The sequence below is a fragment of the Ambystoma mexicanum genome, chromosome 3q (genome assembly GCF_040938575.1).
Source record: "Ambystoma mexicanum isolate Mex_15411 chromosome 3q, UKY_AmexF1_1, whole genome shotgun sequence".
Lineage (NCBI taxonomy): Eukaryota > Metazoa > Chordata > Amphibia > Caudata > Ambystomatidae > Ambystoma > Ambystoma mexicanum.
Window position 1 is genome coordinate 807,313,989 of NC_090926.1, and position 18,258 is coordinate 807,332,246.

The following is an 18,258-nucleotide window of genomic DNA, read 5'->3' on the forward strand; positions in this document are numbered from 1 at the left end:
TGCTGGATGATGCTTATGTGGCACTCCTCCTAGCTTCTCCGCAGGGCTTGCATCCTTTCAAGGTGACAGCCAAAAGCTCAGGAGGGGGTTAGCAAGAAACAGCCTTGTGCTTTGTCCAGAGACTCTCCAGCACTTCCCACCTAGGAAGCTTGCTGTCAGAACCTAGCATCTTACGCTGTGTGCTGGCTGGGTACCAGTTCTGGAGCTGCTGGACAGGTCTTCTGAGTCTGGTATCTCACTCTGTTCCCTGTGAGATGTTTAGGGGAGGGATATTGCTTCCTTCTTGGAGTTCCTGGCCTTCCTTCACTGGCGGAAGATGTAAGGTAGACTGTACCTTCCGCTCAGGTCCAATTGAGTCCTTCTTCTTACTCCTTGCGAAGTCTTCAGATGAGCTGATTAGTGAGGGTCTCAGCCCTCTTTTGAAGACTAACAGGGCCCAGGGATTGGCGTAGGCCAAGCCTAACTTAAGTGAGCCAATCCTGGGTCTCCACCAACAATCGTCAGTGATGCTTCAGGTCAGAACCAGGGCACTTGGTAACAGACAGGGGAAGTATGTCAACATATACTTCTAAGTCCCACCCATCTTCCTGTCAGCTGTACATAAAAGTGTCTCCCTAATTAACTGAGCCCTATGCAGAGCTTGATCACAACATGGGCCTCCTTTGAAGTAGGGGGTTGCAGGCAGATTCTCGTCTCCTACAATTCACATACTTCCTGGATCTGAAAGGGCAGGACATTTACTGCCCTTTCATACCAGGGAGGGGTGCTAGTACCAAGTTGACACATGGCATTACAAAGATGTGTTGTCGCCTGGTCTCCATTGTCATTTCCTGCACCCAGACTTTCCCCGAGGCCTGCTAATTAAACATTCTTCAGTATTCGCCGCCACCAGCAAGGTTTGACAATGGAGATGCAAGTCCATGGGGCCTTGAAATTCTAATCAGGCTGTCCATGGCCAAAGGCTTTTGATGTACCCATGGCTGTCAGGTGTCAGCTACACAAGAGAGGGGAGGGGGGCGCTCGTAAGCTGTGTCCTCCCAGAGTACATGACAATTTTTCTGCTGTACGGTGAGCGTGGAAAATCTGTGCGGGAATGGCCCCACATATTTCCAGAGGTTGTTCTTACATCATTCGTTCTTTTAAATAAACAAAAAAAAGCCCAGGCGAGCACACTCTATTCCCATGCAGATCGTCGAATCCCTCACAGGCTAACTCCTACTCCATTCTGTGGTACCTCCCAGTAGGTGAACAGAAGGCACGGCAGGAGATTATCCCATTTTCTCCTCAGGTGCTCTTCCATGCTACCTATCATGCCTTTCAGGTTCTTTTGGAACTGCACAACAAGCCTGTTTGTTTGTAGATGGAAGGAGATAGGGAACCTATAGGTGACTCCACACTCTTCCCACATGGCCTTCATATTTAAACTGATATGAAGTTTGATCCCCTGTCAGAAACGACTTCTTTGGGGAATCCATCACAGGAGAATATCCCAATCAGAGCCTTCGCAACCACGTGGGCTTTTGATGTTCCTCAAAGGGACAGCCTCAGGGTATCTTGTGGCGTGGTCTACAACCACCAAGATATATCTGTTCCCTGAGCTGGTTTGAAGATCCAAAGGACCCACAATATACATGCCTATTTTCTCGAAAGGCCGCCCAACCACGGGTAGTGGATTAAGGTGGCCTTTGTGGCACCTCCTGACTTGCCAGAAGATTGGCAAGTCGGGCAGGACCGGCCAAATTCCTTAACCTTTATGCCGAACTGCGGCCAGTAAAAGTGCGCAGACAACCGGTCTGACACTCCCAAGTAACCCGCTAAAGGAATTTGTTGAACCAAATCCAAAAGGAACTTTCTGTGGAATTGGGGAATCACTAACCTTCTGGTGCCCTTGCCCTCAGAATCTTTTGGCTCACTGAACAGGAGTCCATCCTCCCATTACACTTTGAACAGTCCAGGGGCTTCGCCCTTAGTATGCTCCTCTGCCAGCTTCCACAGACCCGCCAGAGTGAGACACTCATTCTGGGCTGTGAAGAAGTTAGTGTTACCTTGGCCCACAGCTTTGGCAAACTCATCCAGCTTGGGCAGGCCCTTCAGATCTACGCCCACCTTGTCGTCCTCCTCAGGTTACTGCGCTGCGCTAGGCAACCCTGAAGCCACTGAGTTCCTTCCTACCAAAGTAGGGTCCTCAGTTGCTACTCGCCCCTCTCCCGCAGGAGTAGGCAACTCAGTAGTCTGTGGAACAGGACTAGGGGCTACCGGCCACACTGCTCCTTCCAACAAACCCTCTGGAAGCAATCCAGCCGTAAGACTCTCTGAGTGTTCAATCTGGTGCTCTCTTTGGCCCTCAATCGGGTAACCGCTGAGATTATTTCAGGATCAGGAAGATCATTACCAAACAGACATGGAACTGGGATGGAGTCTTTCACCGCTACACTGCGATAGGTCGTTTCACCTCACCAGCTGAACTCTACTATCGCCAAGGGCCATTTACTCTCTCCGTTAAACCCACAAATCAGGTCCATCAATATACTGGCCTGGCTGTATCCACTGTCGGGTGACTGTAGTGACACTAGCCGTGGTGTCTAGGACTGGAAGAATTTTGTGTCCATTGATATACACATGTTCTAGATAGAGTTGAGTATTATTGGGAACTGGAGTCTCTTCTGGAGACCCGGTACCATTTCCACCCAGTGTAACCGATCCACATTCGGCCACTCCCTGGCCTAGTGGGAAGTCCTCCTCTAAGAGGCCCACACTAATGATGGCCTCTTCCACAAGTCCAACATTTACTATGGTTTGCTTGGGTAAGACCTTGCAAGCAGGATCCCATTTCCCGCAGTGCAGCTCCTTGCACAAGAAACAACCTTTGGGTGGTGAGAACGCAGGTGTCCCAGTGTTAGGGGTGCCTGTGCTCTTCTTTTTGGTGTGCACAGCTGAACTAGAGTTTTGGGATTTCCCCTTCATTCTTTTGGGGACCTAACATTGAATAGGATTGGGTTGGACCTTTGTCCTTCCCATTCTTGTTTACTTTTTTGTCCGCCAATTTCTCTTCCTGTTTGGGTGTGCTCGGCTGAGCCTTTTTCTGGACTCGAGTACTCACAAACCTTTTGGCAGCCTTTGCAAGCTCCCTAGGGTCTGTGATAGTCTTGGCCACAAGATGCTGGTGTCGGTCAACCTCACAATCTTTCAATACATGCTCACACACAATCACATTGTACATCCCTTTTAAATGTGTCAACTTTAATACCAGTCACCCACCCGCTCAGATATTTCAAGACAAGTGTGCGAACATTCCAAATTTCTGCCCACTTTTCTTTCTGAGCCATCTGAAGCTCTTGAGATACTGTTCTGGGGTTTTACAGAACTTCCTGCGGAGGGCTGCCTTCATGCTCTCATAAACAGGCCTTTCCACAGGAGTTAACTGAAGAATGTGTTTGTTGTGGAGTAGGCAGAGGAAAATGTGTGCAGATTTGCTCCACACATTTTCTGTGGTTGATCTCTCATCATTAATTTTTATTACAAAACTTCAAAAAATAAAAACAGGCGTGCACACACTCACCGTGGGGATGAGCGAATTTCTCATATTCATATATGAATAAAGAGACTGACGTTCTACGGCTAGTGTCTGGGCCACCTTTTTCTTCCACTGCTAAACAGCAGGAGCCCCAGGGACTGGCGTTCTGTGGCTAGTCTCTGGACCACCTTTTCTTCCACTGCTGAGCAGCAGGAGTCCCAGAGACTGGGGTTCTGCGGCTAGTCTCTGGGCCACCCTTTCTTCTGCTGCTAAATAGCAGGAGTCCCAGAGACTGGTGTTCTGTGGCTAGTATTTGGGACACCTTTTCTTCTGCTGCTAAATAGCAGCAGTCCCAGAGACTGGTGTTCTGTGGCAAGTCTTTGGGCCACCTTTTCTCTGCTGCTAAACAGTAGGAGTCCCAGAAACTGGCGTTCTGTGTCAAGTCTCTGGGCCATCTTTTCTTCTGCTGCTAAACAGCAGGAGTCCCAGGGATCAGGGTTCTGTGGCTAGTCTCTCGGCCGCCCTTTCTCTGCTGCTAAACAGAAAGAGTCGCAGAGACTGGCATCCTGTGGCTAGTTTCTGTGCCACCTTTACTCTGCTCCTAAACAGCAGGAGTCCCAGGGACTGGCTTATATTGCTAGTCTCTGGGCTACTTCTTCTCTGCTGCTAAACAGAAGGAGTCCCAAAGTCTTGTGTTCTGTGGCTATTCCCTCGGCTACGTTTCCTTCTGCAGCTTAATAGCAGGAGACCCAGAGAATGACTTCTGTGTGTAGTCTCTGGGCTATCTTTTCTCTGCTGCTAAACAGCAGGAGTCCCACAGACTGGCGTTCTGTGGCTAGTCTCTCGGCCACCTTTTCTTCCACTGCTAAACAGCAGGAGCCCCAGGGACTGGCGTTCTGTGGCTAGTCTCTGGATCACCTTTTCTTCCACTGCTGAGCAGCAGGAGTCCCAGAGACTGGGGTTCTGCGGCTAGTCTCTGGGCCACCCTTTCTTCTGCTGCTAAATAGCAGGAGTCCCAGAGACTGGTGTTCTATGGCAAGTCTTTGGGCCACCTTTTCTCTGCTGCTAAACAGTAGGAGTCCCAGAAACTGGCGTTCTGTGTCAAGTCTCTGGGCCATCTTTTCTTCTGCTGCTAAACAGCAGGAGTCCCAGGGATCAGGGTTCTGTGGCTAGTCTCTCGGCCGCCCTTTCTCTGCTGCTAAACAGAAGGAGTCCCAGAGACTGGCATCCTGTGGCTAGTTTCTGTGCCACCTTTACTTTGCTCCTAAACAGCAGGAGTCCCAGGCACTGGTGTTCTGTGGTTAGTCTCTGGGCTACCTTTCCTTCTGCTGCAAAGTAGTAAGAGTCCCAAAGACTGGCTTCTATTGCTAGTCTCTGGGCTACCTCTTCTCTGCTGCTAAACAGAAGGTTTCCCAAAGTCTTGTGTTCTGTGGCTATTCCCTCGGCTACGTTTCCTTCTGCAGCTTAATAGCAGGAGACCCAGAGAATGCCTTCTGTGTGTAGTCCCTGGGCTATCTTTTCTCTGCTGCTAAACAAAAGGAGTCCCACAGACTGGCGTTCTGTAGCTAGTCTCTCGGCCACCTTTTCTTCAACTGCTAAACGGTAGGAGTTCCAGAAACTGGCGTTCTGTGGCTAGTCACTGGGCCACCTTTTCTTCTGCTGCTAAATAGCAGGAGTCCTAGAGACTGGTATTCTGTGGCAAGTCTTTGGGCCACCCTTTCTTCTGCTGCTAAACAGTAGGAATCCCAGAAACTGGCGTTCTGTGGCTAATCTCTGGGCCACCTTTTCTTCTGCTGCTAAATAGCAGCAGTCCCAGAGACTGGTGTTCTGTGGCAAGTCTTTGGGCCACCTTTTCTCTGCTGCTAAACAGCAGGAGTCCCAGGGATCAGGGTTCTGTGGCTAGTCTCTCGGCCGCCCTTTCTCTGCTGCTAAACAGAAAGAGTCGCAGAGACTGGCATCCTGTGGCTAGTTTCTGTGCCACCTTTACTCTGCTCCTAAACAGCAGGAGTCCCAGGGACTGGCGTTCTGTGGTAGTCTCTGGGCTACCTTTTCTTCTGCTGTAAAACAGCATGAGTTCCAAAGACTGGCTTCTATTGCTAGTCTCTGGGCTACTTCTTCTCTGCTGCTAAACAGAAGGAGTCCCAAAGTCTTGTGTTCTGTGGCTATTCCCTCGGCTACGTTTCCTTCTGCAGCTTAATAGCAGGAGACCCAGAGAATGACTTCTGTGTGTAGTCTCTGGGCTATCTTTTCTCTGCTGCTAAACAGTAGGCGTCCCACAGACTGGCGTTCTGTGGCTAGTCTCTCGGCCACCTTTTCTTCGACTGCTATAACAGCAGGAGTCCCAGAGATTGGCGTTCGGCAGCAAGGCACTTTGCACATGTACAGTTTTGATGCCAGATTTTCATGAGGAGTTGCGCAATGAAATCAAATGGAAACTGGACTTTTTGGTGGCTGGTAATGTCCCAAACCTGGCTACTTTTGATGGCAGTGCACTCCCTCGCTTTGTGCCTGCTCCATCCTGCAATACCACATGTTGTGACTGAATGAGAGCTGGTCCTTTCTTGTAGCCTTCAGAAGGCCTTCAGAAGCAGAAGGGTGTCATATGACCTGCAGGTGCATCCCATTCTGTGACGTCATCCTCTGAAGATGCCAGTCCCCACCCACTGTAATCTCACATTCATCCAGCATGCTGCACTTCCTATATGAGTAATGCAATTCCATAAGTGACTAGGCGAACGCTCCCAGCTGAGCTCTGCAGGGGAGGGGTCTGTTTCACACGCCTAAGTGGCAGCTGATGAGTGATGTCTACACGGTGCTACGCCCCCTAGTGGAGGTCACCAACCTTATTAGCTAGAGTGCAAAGTAGTGCCTTTAGTGTGCGTGTTGCAGAGGAACCTGTCACAAATAATGATAGTCTGGGGACAGGAGCTGCAGCCTGGGTAACACAGGTGCAGTTCCATTGCGAGAGCAACTGCTGTCCTGCACCATTGCTATTAACAGCAACATTGAATATCGCGCTGCACCGTTTCTTGACTGGCACTTTATGGTCGAAGTAGCCATGTTTTGGCCTGCACCTGCACGCTGTGGCCTGCCATGGGAGAAGACACTTGCTTTGATCAGTTATCACAAATGCACTGAAGAGGCAATGGGCTCATTGTAAGGTTGGTGGTATTGTAGCAGTAAATCGGCAGAGATACCACCAAACTGTATTACAGTTACCACCACTTGGTTTGGCGGCATTACCGCCGGATTACAAATTGAGGTAGGCATCGTTAGTCCCAATTAATTGGAGTCCATAGGACTCCATGGGGGATTTTGGCAGTATTACCACCAACAGTAATTCTGACAGTGGTAATACCACCGAATTGGCCGATTTCAGGTGGTAAGGTGGCTGAATTACCACCAGATTCTTGCTGGAGGTTTTTCCTCAACTTTGTCCCCCAAATGTGTAGTTGGGCAGTGCAGTCATATGCAGTAACGGTATTACCACCACATTTGTATCGCACCGCCCAACTTATAATGAGGTGTCTGGTAACCTTTAGATTCTGTGGCAGAAGCATAGCTGTAGCCATTGCAGGGGAGAGTGATGCCTGTGGAACCTGCTGCTGTGGCATGGCCAGGGACCATTTGTACATTTGTGCTAGTTTTCATGAGGATAAGGTGGGACTGCTGCAGTATCATCAGAAAGTACCACTCGATAAACAGTTTCCATGGTGTCAATCTATGGTGTGTAGCCTTTATGATTGATGCATCGTCGTGGTGGCCACCAACAAGTTAATGCAATCTTCAGCATCTCTGTTCTTTACTGGTGGATTTAAGTTTCTAAGCTCTCATTCAAAAGTTATGTTCAAGCCCAAACAAATCGGTTCAAACAACATTCCCTCTGAAGTCAATGGTGTCTCCAAAACTTCCATATGTATATCATGAAACTTAATGTGTATGATATGATATAATAGGTTATTTATAACGCGCTTAATACCCAGAGGTTTCTAAGCGCGGACCGGGGATCGAACCTGTGGTGCTCCGTGTTGTCTTGCTTCCAAGGCGAGCATGTTGCCCCTGAGCTATCCTCGCGAGACAATACTTTTAATTGGATGTTCCACAGGGGGAACAAAAACGATTAATATAAAATGTGAGCAATTGCTACTCTTTTAAACTTGTGAAATGGAATATATACTATGACTGAACTTTTGAAATTGCTAACATTGAGTTAACCTAATTATATCGATTCCTTTGATAGGTCACTAATTGTGAGCACCATCGTATTTTTGCTGAGATCATCTTTACTGTAAGGGTCTGCTAAATTCAGTATGGTGCAAGAATCATTCTCACATGGTTCATTTCTTCCACACTCATACATGTCAGTGCATTGCAGGGCGTTTGCTACACATCTAAACGGTGGGATGCATTTGCTCTTGACACATGAACATATGATCAAGTGTAGAATGGAGTCTCTAGTGCATGGCATTTCACAGAGAACGGAAGCTATTTCTCCATCGTTCATGCTTTACCAATGAGAGAGGGAATTCTTGGCTGTAATTGGTCATCTTGATATGATATGAAATGGCATTTATAACGCGCTATACACAGGGGTTTCAAGATCACAGATCATGACCTGGTAGTTGACTCTTCATTGCAGGTGCAAAATCAATTCTTGTAGGCAGTACTTTCTTCCCAGCTCCTCTGTTTCTTAGAAAGCATAGACCACCATAACTCTGCAAGTTTAGTTTTACTGGTTCTGGGCTGCTAGACTTGGCAAATGAATGTCTCCAGTCTATCTAGCCCCTGTTCAGGAATTTATTATTGTGAACATACTGAATTGTCAAAACAGTGTCTTTACTCACTGTAGTGAATGCTTTCCAGCATGTCATTGTACTTCTCCCTACTGAGTAAAAGTGCAATCAGGTCCGGACAAGGTGTGAAATGCAGGTAACAGAGAAGCCTTCAAGGAGCCCGGTGAAGGGAATCTCTCTACATTTGCAATAATGGATTTTGAAATAGGCACAAAGTAAGGCACAAGGGGGAGTTTTGGACACCTTCTTATAGTGGGTATGAAAGCATCTGTGTCCTGCGCAAATATACAGAGTTAAGTAATTCTTGATGACATGAACTAGCTTTCAAATCTGCCTTTTCTTATGGACTTCTAAGATAGCCAAGAGAACAGTCTGAGGGAAATGGTGTGGAGTAAAATGAATGCATAAAATGTATGCGTAAACACTTTATGCATTGATTTTACTCCACATCATATTTTCATTTATTTGTATGGTGGAGAGGAGGGGAAGATCATAAGTTAAGATTCTGCCTCTCCCTTCCTCTCCCCCATGCAAGTACTCCAGTATTTGCTCCAGCATGCATTTTCCTGCTGACGCAAATGCTGTGGGTGCCAATGTAATTAATTGTAAACGCTGCAGGCATGCATACAGCGAAGGCGGCGTTTACTCATTTTGCATGGTGGAGGGCAAAAGGGTGACATACAAGTCTGTATGCCACATTGTTACATGCCACTTGTGCACTCCGCTGTGGAAAAATGAAAAATTGAGCAGAGGGGACCTGGCTATGCAAAAGTGTGAATGTAGCAGGTACCCCTCCTCTTAATTTACACAGAACTCAGAAGTTAGATCCTAGGTGTATGCCAGTATTCTCCCAGTACTCCTTTTCAATGTTATTTGGTGAATGCATCAGCCAGATCTGTGCATGTCTGAATTCCTATTGATTTCTCCAAAGCTTGTTCCTCTGCCGTGCCATCACCAATCACAACAGTTAAGATCCCTTTATGTGGAATATTGGTAATTGCTGCTGTTGGAGCTTGTGTTTGCTGTTTGCGATCCTTGTTGTAGTGATGGTGACGGGATCAACACTTTGACCAAAGATACATAGCTCTATCCTCATTGTGGCACAGCAGAGAGTGTATAGAGCACAGATGCGTCGTGCAATCCTATTTGATGCTGTGGTCTGCTTATAACAAGTAGTCGGGCAAATGGTGATCTGTCTGCTCTTATCTCTGTTGCAGTACCAGACACATTTATTTGAGCAGAGTTTAGTTTATTCATCTTCATAGGATCCCGAAAATTCACGGTACGAGTTTCAGCAGTGGGTCTCTGTGTTATCAACTCATCATACAATATAACGCCAAGAGCATGACGTTAATCAATATCTTTTCTAATAGTGTCACTAAAAACTGCCTGGATTGCAATGTTGACACATTCCGGTCCATCATATGAAAGCAGGTTTCCAATCGATGTATGTTCAATCATCAGTTGGTTTATTATGATATCTTCCCTGTTTACTTCTCTTTTAGAGTAGTAATGGTATTTGAGTGATGCTGCTTGCTCTGGATATCCCTGCCGTGCTCGATGTCTGTTCAGATATATGGTCAAGTACTGCCACTGTTGCAAAGAGTGTGCAAGTGGCCTAAGGTGCTGTGTTCTGGACACTAGACCTCCAGTAACCTTCAAAGCTCAGTTTTGATGTTCAAGCAATTCATCGGCTCCAAAGGCGCAGAATGGAATAGTAGTTTTTCTCACAAACCTGTTTCTCTTTTCAAACTCTTCCCATATTGCAGGATCTGACACTTTCTCAACACTCATGTATGCAAGACTCCAATACAAGGAAATACCACCCAATGATTGCTTCAATTAATTAAACCACCTCTAGCAGACCGTATTACTAGCAGCAAAGATTCTACCCGTGCCCTGTGTTCCTGAACCATTTCAAATGTTGGTCGAGACTGTTCTTGCACATTGTGAACCCCTGCAGTTGTATAGCAGCCATACTGGATGCCTACACTGCTAGCAGGCCTTGAATATTGCAGCTCTTGATGCATTCAGTTGGTAATGATTCTACCGGATTGAGAATTTCTGCACATGCATGCTTTCAGGTAGCAGTCAGACAGTGTAAGAAGTGCATGTGTGTGTGCTTCTGCACATTTCAGCAATAGAAGATCCATCAGCAAAAGAGGCAATAGCACGTGGTAATGGCCTACGTATGTGCAGTCCATCGGGCCGTAAGACAACCCGATCATTAAGAAAGACACTGTTAAGACATTATTAGTTGCTGCAAGGAATGGTAGATACCTACCTATAACACACCATGTTTTGAATCTGTACTACAATTATGTTTTGTTACATTTTCCAGATAAGCCAAGAAAGTCAACTGTTGGATAGCTGGTATAACTGGCAGGCTGAACATATAAGTAGTTTATTTGCTTCTGCAGTGAAACATGTTTACCAAGCTTCATTTTGGGAGTCTGTAACTATTTCATCATCAATGATGCAGGTCCTGCATGCAGATTCTACACCCTCAACAAAGAAGTAGAATTTGCTCTAGTTCTGGTTGTCATAGAAACCATGGCAAGTCTACTCAATAGGATTTAAAATCCTTAGCTCCTCTGTGAGCATCAGCTTCCTTAGAAACTCCACTCTTTGGCTCTAGGAGCTTTGGGCCATTGTGGGAGATGGGGTCTGTCATGTGGCAGGGTAGTTGCTGTAGAGAATGATTCTGCACGCGTGTTTCATGAACCTTTATGGTCTGCGATTCATCTTTGTCTTGATATTCTTGATAATGAGTCATCACATTTTCATGATTCCATCAGGTGTGTCCTCGAGGAAGTCCAAATTATCTGCAGCACAGTATATACATCGTCATTTCACAAGGTCCAGTGGTACGTAAAGCCCTCTATTATCTTCCTTGTGATGTAGAACCTCAATAGCTAAAGCTATCTGAAGGCATAGAACTTTCATATAGAGGAACCTGAGGCATGGAATGCATTGCTAGGCCACCGGCAACCTGAAGTGGAAGTTAGCATGTGTGAGTCTCACCTTTATTTGAGGTATGGAACCCTATGAGGAACACCGTTCTGTGAGGCACTCATACCTACAGTGTGTAACAAGGCAGTAGCTTTCTTATTCAAATGTGCATTTCCTGCCTATAGGCTATCACTGCTCTTCTCCCATCTATAGCAAAGCAGTAGCTTTCTTATTCATATGTGCATTTCCTGCCTATAGGCTATCAAGTGCTCTTCTCCCATCTATAGAGCATTACAGAAAGGGTAATGAAGCGCCTTGCAGTGTTGCTTTTGTAACTTTGTTCTGCATTATGGAACCTGTAAATGTCTGCTTAGCCTATGCCAGGGTGGGGTCTCTATGGTCATGTGGCAGCCTGATATACAGTTTCCATATACATATTCATTTTGGAATTTGTTTCTGCAAGCGAAAGCACATCAATTCAAAAGAAATACCCTGTGATTGGTTCTTGGCGACCGGACTACCAAATAATACATCCATGGCAAAAAAATAATATTTTTCAGGGATTTTCTTGATATCATACCTTCCTCGTTAACGCTTTTGAGATTTTGTTCTAGTGTCACTAAGCATCTGCCATCCTTGCCCTGCAACAGAGCCACTAACAATGAAACCTACCCAACTTACACATTCTGGCACATTCTGCATTGTTTCAGGAGGTTTATTGTCACTTCAAAGAGCATCAAGGACATTGTTTTGCATAGCATTCTTGGTGATATACTGTGCCATATGCAAGTGCATCGTTTGGACTGATGCAGCCACTCGTCTTCAGTTTCAATGTTCACTCAGCTGAAAAGCATCATACATCTTCTGTCCTGTATGTTCAATGCATACCGTATGCAATGGATGTGTCCTAGCATCAGGTCTAAGGCAAGAGAAGTAGACTTGTATTTGAAAGCTTGCATAGGAACGGTCCTTCCTGCCCACTGAGCTCTCACCGGCATCTTCATGATCCGTCTCTTGTATTCTCTATGTGGCCTGTAGTCTACCAGGATTTCCTTTGTGTTTGCAGTACTTGTATCAGGACAGGGCCCCCTTGAACGACGTTGGTGTATTTCTTCTGCAGTTGTATTTTCTAAATGTTCGCAAGGTGTTTGTAATCACGGTGATTGCACTCGTTTCGAATTCGTAAAGCACAAAGTAGTTTGGCAGTAGATTTTGAGTTTTGAGCTATAGGATCCTTTTGGTGTTGCTGTCACAATAATCACCAATGCATGTCTGTGCAACCTGATTGCGCTACCTGAAACCGATGATAACATTTCATCATTGAGAAAAAAAGAACGACATGTGTAACACTCACTAATTGAATCTCTGCACTATAAATATGGACATCTTTGAGACACAATTGACTTCAGAATAACTGTTGCTAGCACTACATTTTTTAGCCTTGGAAAGATCTTTCAAATGAGCCCTTAGAAATTAAAGTCCATCTATAAATAACGAAGAGACGGAAGATCCTATGTACTTCGTTGGTGGTCTCTTGATGACATCATAAATATTACACACCATGCACCATAGGGTAATACCATGGGCATGATTAATCTATAGCTAATTTCTGATTACACAAGCACAGTCTCTTCCAGATGAGCTCTGCTAGTGCTAATACTGGTGTGCCTGTGGCTGATCTTCATCTGCAGTGGAACATGCAGACTGACATGATTGTGGTATGCAAGGTTGCACAGTGCAATGCCAGTGGTGAATATTAATTCAAAACCTTCCACCCATCACAGTTATTGGTTGTAGTTTATCTCCCTAAGTAAGAGGGCGTATGCCCAGAAGTGGATCCTGAGAGCACTGTGCTATATAAGCTGCCCAGAGCAATGCCAGTCTCTTATTATTATTTCCAACGCTTCCACCCATCAGATGTACTTGCTTATACATGTGTCCCTGCTGGCACTTGGAACGCCCACCCTCAGGCAGCCAGGCCAGCAAATAAACGACAGCCCACTTGAGCCTCTCTCCAAAGACCTCGCGAACCGGCCCATTATTGGCTAAGAACACCAGTGCTGCACTGATACGCATATGTGCGACTTCTGCAACGCCCCTCTCACCACCTCCATGCCATCCCAGGTCCTCAGCTACTCCTCAGCCGCCAGGACAGTGCTGGAAAACCTAGTCGCTCTATTCAAGAAACGATGTAGTCACGTGATAAGGCAGCAGAGCTGTCTGCAATGTGCACAGTCCACGGCATTACCATTGCCCACGTTTGCTTTACATGATGAATTTGCCTTCATATGTCTTCTTAAATGCAGATCTTTTAAATAAAGTAAAGGAGTGCGCTCATTACCCTTTACGTGGGAGGAATAATAAAAAATGCTTCCCCCGATGCACTCTTTTCAGTGTTCACTAACTGTTGATAGTTTGGAACTGCAGAAGGTGTCCCCAGTTTAACAGCCAGCTCTACACGTGTATATATGTCTCCATCAGTCAGAGCAACCTGGAGTAATGGTTACGTTGGAGTCCCCTTAGGAAAAGCACTTTTTGGCCAGCTTAAAACTTTGACGCCACTCGATGAATCCGCATACAACTTTCACAGACTTATCAAGCAAAGACTAGCGATAGCTCAGAAAAAACAAAGCTCCCCGTTGAAGATCTTTATAGAAAATAACCCATGTTAATGTAGCTTTCTTCCCTCTCTCATAAAAATGGCCAGCAACATTCTATAGCATTGTTTGTCACTTACCAAATACACTGAGGCAGTGTCCAAAGTGTGTCAAGTATTTTCAGTGAAGCACACATTTTCTTAACATTTTCATTTCCCCAAATATTTAATTCTCACCTCCCAAATTTTTGACAAGACAGTCCAAGTCATCACATATGTTTGCTTATGGTTTATCAAAACTGTTTTTCTGAAGTCTTTTAGCAAATGAATTCCCAGAGAGTTTACCCCATCTCTCTTGCAATAAATACACACACAGAGAGGTGTTCCCTAAAGGATATGGGGGGATAATGGGAAACCTCTAGTTTCTCCTGGTTGAGTCTGTACCCACATTTCAAGATAGCCTTCCATCAAGGACGCATCATTATTAATTTGATTTGTTGCAAATCGCTCATATCTTCCGCTTACAGGCGAATTGTGATGAATATCCCCACAGTCATTTGACTTCAATATAGATTTAAGCATTGACCATTAAGAGCAAGACAAGGCTATATCATTCTCATCACAGGTGGACTTTGTTGGGTTTAGGAAATAATGTGATTAAGCTGTTAGAAACAGAACAGCAGTGACACCCAGAAGGACGTTCTAAAGGGAAGCTGCCTAACCCTGGTGCCTTGCCAATGTCCATCTGACGGATACAACAGTTTCGGCCTCAGACGAACAACATCTTTCCATGGAATGATCCATCTCAACCCTCTCTAGAGCTTTGTGTGGCTCATTACATGCACCCCAGATTCACATCTCTGGAGCCCAACACTACTGAAGGAATCGCAAGCCTTTCTTCGGGTTTCTCCAGTATCGACGGCAAGCCTTGCCTCTCCACTCCCGAATGCTGTCTTGTTGAAAACCCTTGCCACAGCCAATTGGTTTAATAATCGATTGCATTCTCCCTGGCATTATTCACAGCTATTTGATCCAGCTCATCCTGAGACATGGCATGTCTCTATACCGGTATCTCTAGACCTCCCTCTAGAGTCTCAGAATTATTTTTTTATTTTTCGTCTTATAATAAATCACCCTCTGTTAAGGTAGCCTTTGGGAGTCCCTTTTGAGTTTTGTCAGACTCCAAAGTTTCCCCCCCAAGAAGAGGGTTATCTTATGTTTTTTATTAATGACAGTTTTCGGAGAAATATTTTTCTTTTTTTTGTATTCCTGTTTTCAGAGAATCGAGATACCACTCCATAGACATTTTCAGACCATCTTTCAATTCCATAAATATTGATCTGAAATGGCAATGTCTTTGAACTATTTACATAAATAACTATTAAACATCAGGAAGAAATGAACGCGTGAGTATGTATCCTGCACTGACGAGTTACAATGTGGGTTGTAAGACTACACAAAAGTAGAGACAGGATCAGACTGGCGTGACATACGCAAACACGCTTTTACTTACGTCATTAACCCCCTTGCTTGACCCTTGCATGTGTCTACTGCATCCCACTGGGTGATGTTGCCAGATTGACCAGATGTTCTGTTGAGGGATGAAAGGAAGGAATGTGGGAGCAGGAAGCCAGGGAAGTGGGGAAGGGTCCGCAATTCATTAAAAAGAATAAAAAATAAACAATGTTAACGCCTTATTTACAGTAACAGACAAACTCGAGCAAGACACTGACCACCGAAAGCTAGAGTCTACTGTACCTTAGTGGTTTTGTGGCAAGGTGGTCTCCAGCTCAGCCCGAAGATGACATTGGGCAAAACTGTTTTTTTTAACCGTACAACCGATTTTGTTTCTTGTGTTTGTCTTTAAGTAACACAACAACACAGGAGGGTATAAGGCTTTTAGAGTCCAAGTAATAAAAAAAACGAACCTTATCTGCCGGTATATATGCACAGTGTGAACAAAATGCCAGTTTATGGTTTACACACATGTTGCCAGCATGGCCAGGTCTGCATGCTGTCCCAGATGCTCCAGTGAAATGAGTCTTGGCCGTGTATGATGGTCTGGCAGCACTGCACTCAGCCAGTTGGAGGGCTGACTGCACAAAAAGGCCCCCGAATTGGCTGTGCAGTGTCCAGCCTCCAATTGGTTGTTTTGGCCCAGTGTGGACTAACAGGAGGAAGTCCAGGAAACTCCGGGGATTCGGATGCCAATCAGAACGCCAGCAGAAGGAGACTTCCAAGCCCTTGGTTGAGATCAGAGAGCAGCCCGGGTGAAGCACGGGAGGAGCTGAGCAATGCCCAAGCCATAGCCGGGCCCTGTGGTGGCACAGGAAGTGCCATCGGGAGGAGCCGGTGGAGGAGGAGGAGAGAGAGCTAGTGAGATAGAAAGAGGCGTCTGTACTGATGTATTGTGCACAGCCATGATCTGAGTGCAGCTGCGTGCACAGATTGTAAAGGTGATGTGTGCATGGACATTTAGCCGTAATGGCAACTGGGGCAGGTTTTATAAATGCTCATAGAGTAAAAGAGGCCATTTGTTTAGGGTTCCCTGGAAGACTTGGCCTTGCACTTGAAGGCAGTGGGTTGTTGAGGAAGGTTGTCAAGTAAGGTGGTAGTGAACAAAGTGTGTTAACAGGGAGGAGCGAGGTATAGTGAGGAGCCATGCAGGGACTGCATGGAGCCACCATGTAAAAGATAAGGAGAGGGTGGTTAGGAAGAGGATAAGGATATGCAGGAAGATGGGGGTAGAAATGAATGCACATTGGTAAGTAAACACAGACACCACAGAGGTGTGCTGCCAAAAGGTAATAAAGCATCAGGAAGCCAAGCATGCATGAAAAGAAGAGGAAAAACTAAGTTGCCTGCTGGCCTGCCCCTCTCCCCACAAACCCCACCAGCAACGCCCCCTTCCACGCACAATACAAACCCCCAAACAAACGCGCTTGCTGTTTAAGGGAACGTTCAGTGCAACTGCTTCCTACACAACGGCTCCCAACTGCTCCCGCCCTCTTCAACCACTGCATGTGAGACATGGTCCTCACATGGCCAACGAGGGGTCCACACAGGATGTCACCATGTTCTTCTTCTGTTCTTTTTCGGAGGTTGCCTCAGGGATAACACATCCTGTGTTGGGCAGGAGGGCAGCCATAAGCTCAGGGATGTCCAACTGCAGGCCCCGCAGGCCGGAATCCTGGTGGGCTTTCAGGAGATCCCTCATTAATACTCATGAGAAATAATTTGCATACATTTAGAATCACTGTATGCAAATGTAACCCATGAATTTCGAGTTGGAGCTCGACAATGCTGCTAGCTCTAAAAGACCCATAGAGTGATCCAGAGTGACTTACTGGAGACTGAGGTTGCAGGTGCAGGGTGGGGTGACCTTAAACAAGGGGGCCTTCAGCCTTTGCCAGGGCTGGGATTGTCCTCTGGCGATAGTGAGTTCCAGATTAGTGGGGCCCTCCTGGAGAGTATGCCAGCTTGTATGGCATCTCCATTTGGATGTTGACACTCGGAAGGCAATGGGAAATGATGTCATCTGTGATCCTCAGTCTGACATGCAGCCACCAGATCAGCATCTCTAAACATGTCACAGGTGTGATGGCAAGGCTGCTAATGCGTCCAGAATGGCGGAGAACTGAGACAATTGATGCCGTCTGTTAATGTCAGTCTGACATGCATCCACTAGAGTGCCATCTTTGGACATGTCATATATGTTACGACAAAGGCTGCCAATGTAGAACCTCCAGAGTGGCAGAAATAACTAAGACAATGATCGCATCACTGCACCTGGGAAGGGAAAATATGTAATATGTGAATCCCAGTCTGAAACGCCTCCACGAGACCGGCATCTCTGGCCAAAACATCTAGGACGTCATGATGTCATGATTCTCCGGAGTGGAGTAAATCACTAAGACGATGATTGCAACACTGCACCTGGGAAGGGAAAATATGTCACATGTGTGTCTGACACACATCCACCAGACCCGCACCTCTAGACTTGTTACAGATGTCATATAAAGGGAAGCTCTAGTGCGCCGCTCACGAAGAAAGCTCCAGAAATGTTATTGAATTGTATCAATTTTGGGAGTTGTCTTTGTTAGCGGAATATAAAATGAAGTTCGTTATAACTACCAACAGTGAACATTTAGAATAATACTAATTGGAATTCTATGGGGTGGCATACATTATTGTCATTAGTATTAAAATCAATATATTTAGTCTTAGTTCATAATGTTGGCAGCACAAACTGGTCATGTTTACATAGACATGTGATAATCGACTACAAATAAATATTGTCCTGATGTAGCCTGTATTTGAACATGAGCAACGAAGTGGTTAGCTCATAGAAGGCCGAAACACTGTATGGCGATGCTTTTTATTGAGAATTATTGTCATCATTA

The 18,258-nt window shown here is 45.8% G+C and overlaps 1 protein-coding gene across 1 annotated transcript in view; it reads left to right on the top strand.

Annotated features, from left to right (window-relative positions):
* CACNA1G (calcium voltage-gated channel subunit alpha1 G) overlaps window positions 1–18,258 on the top strand; it is a 1,457,373-nt gene that overhangs the window by 185,699 nt on the left and 1,253,416 nt on the right. The gene's annotated exons all lie outside the window — the stretch shown is intronic.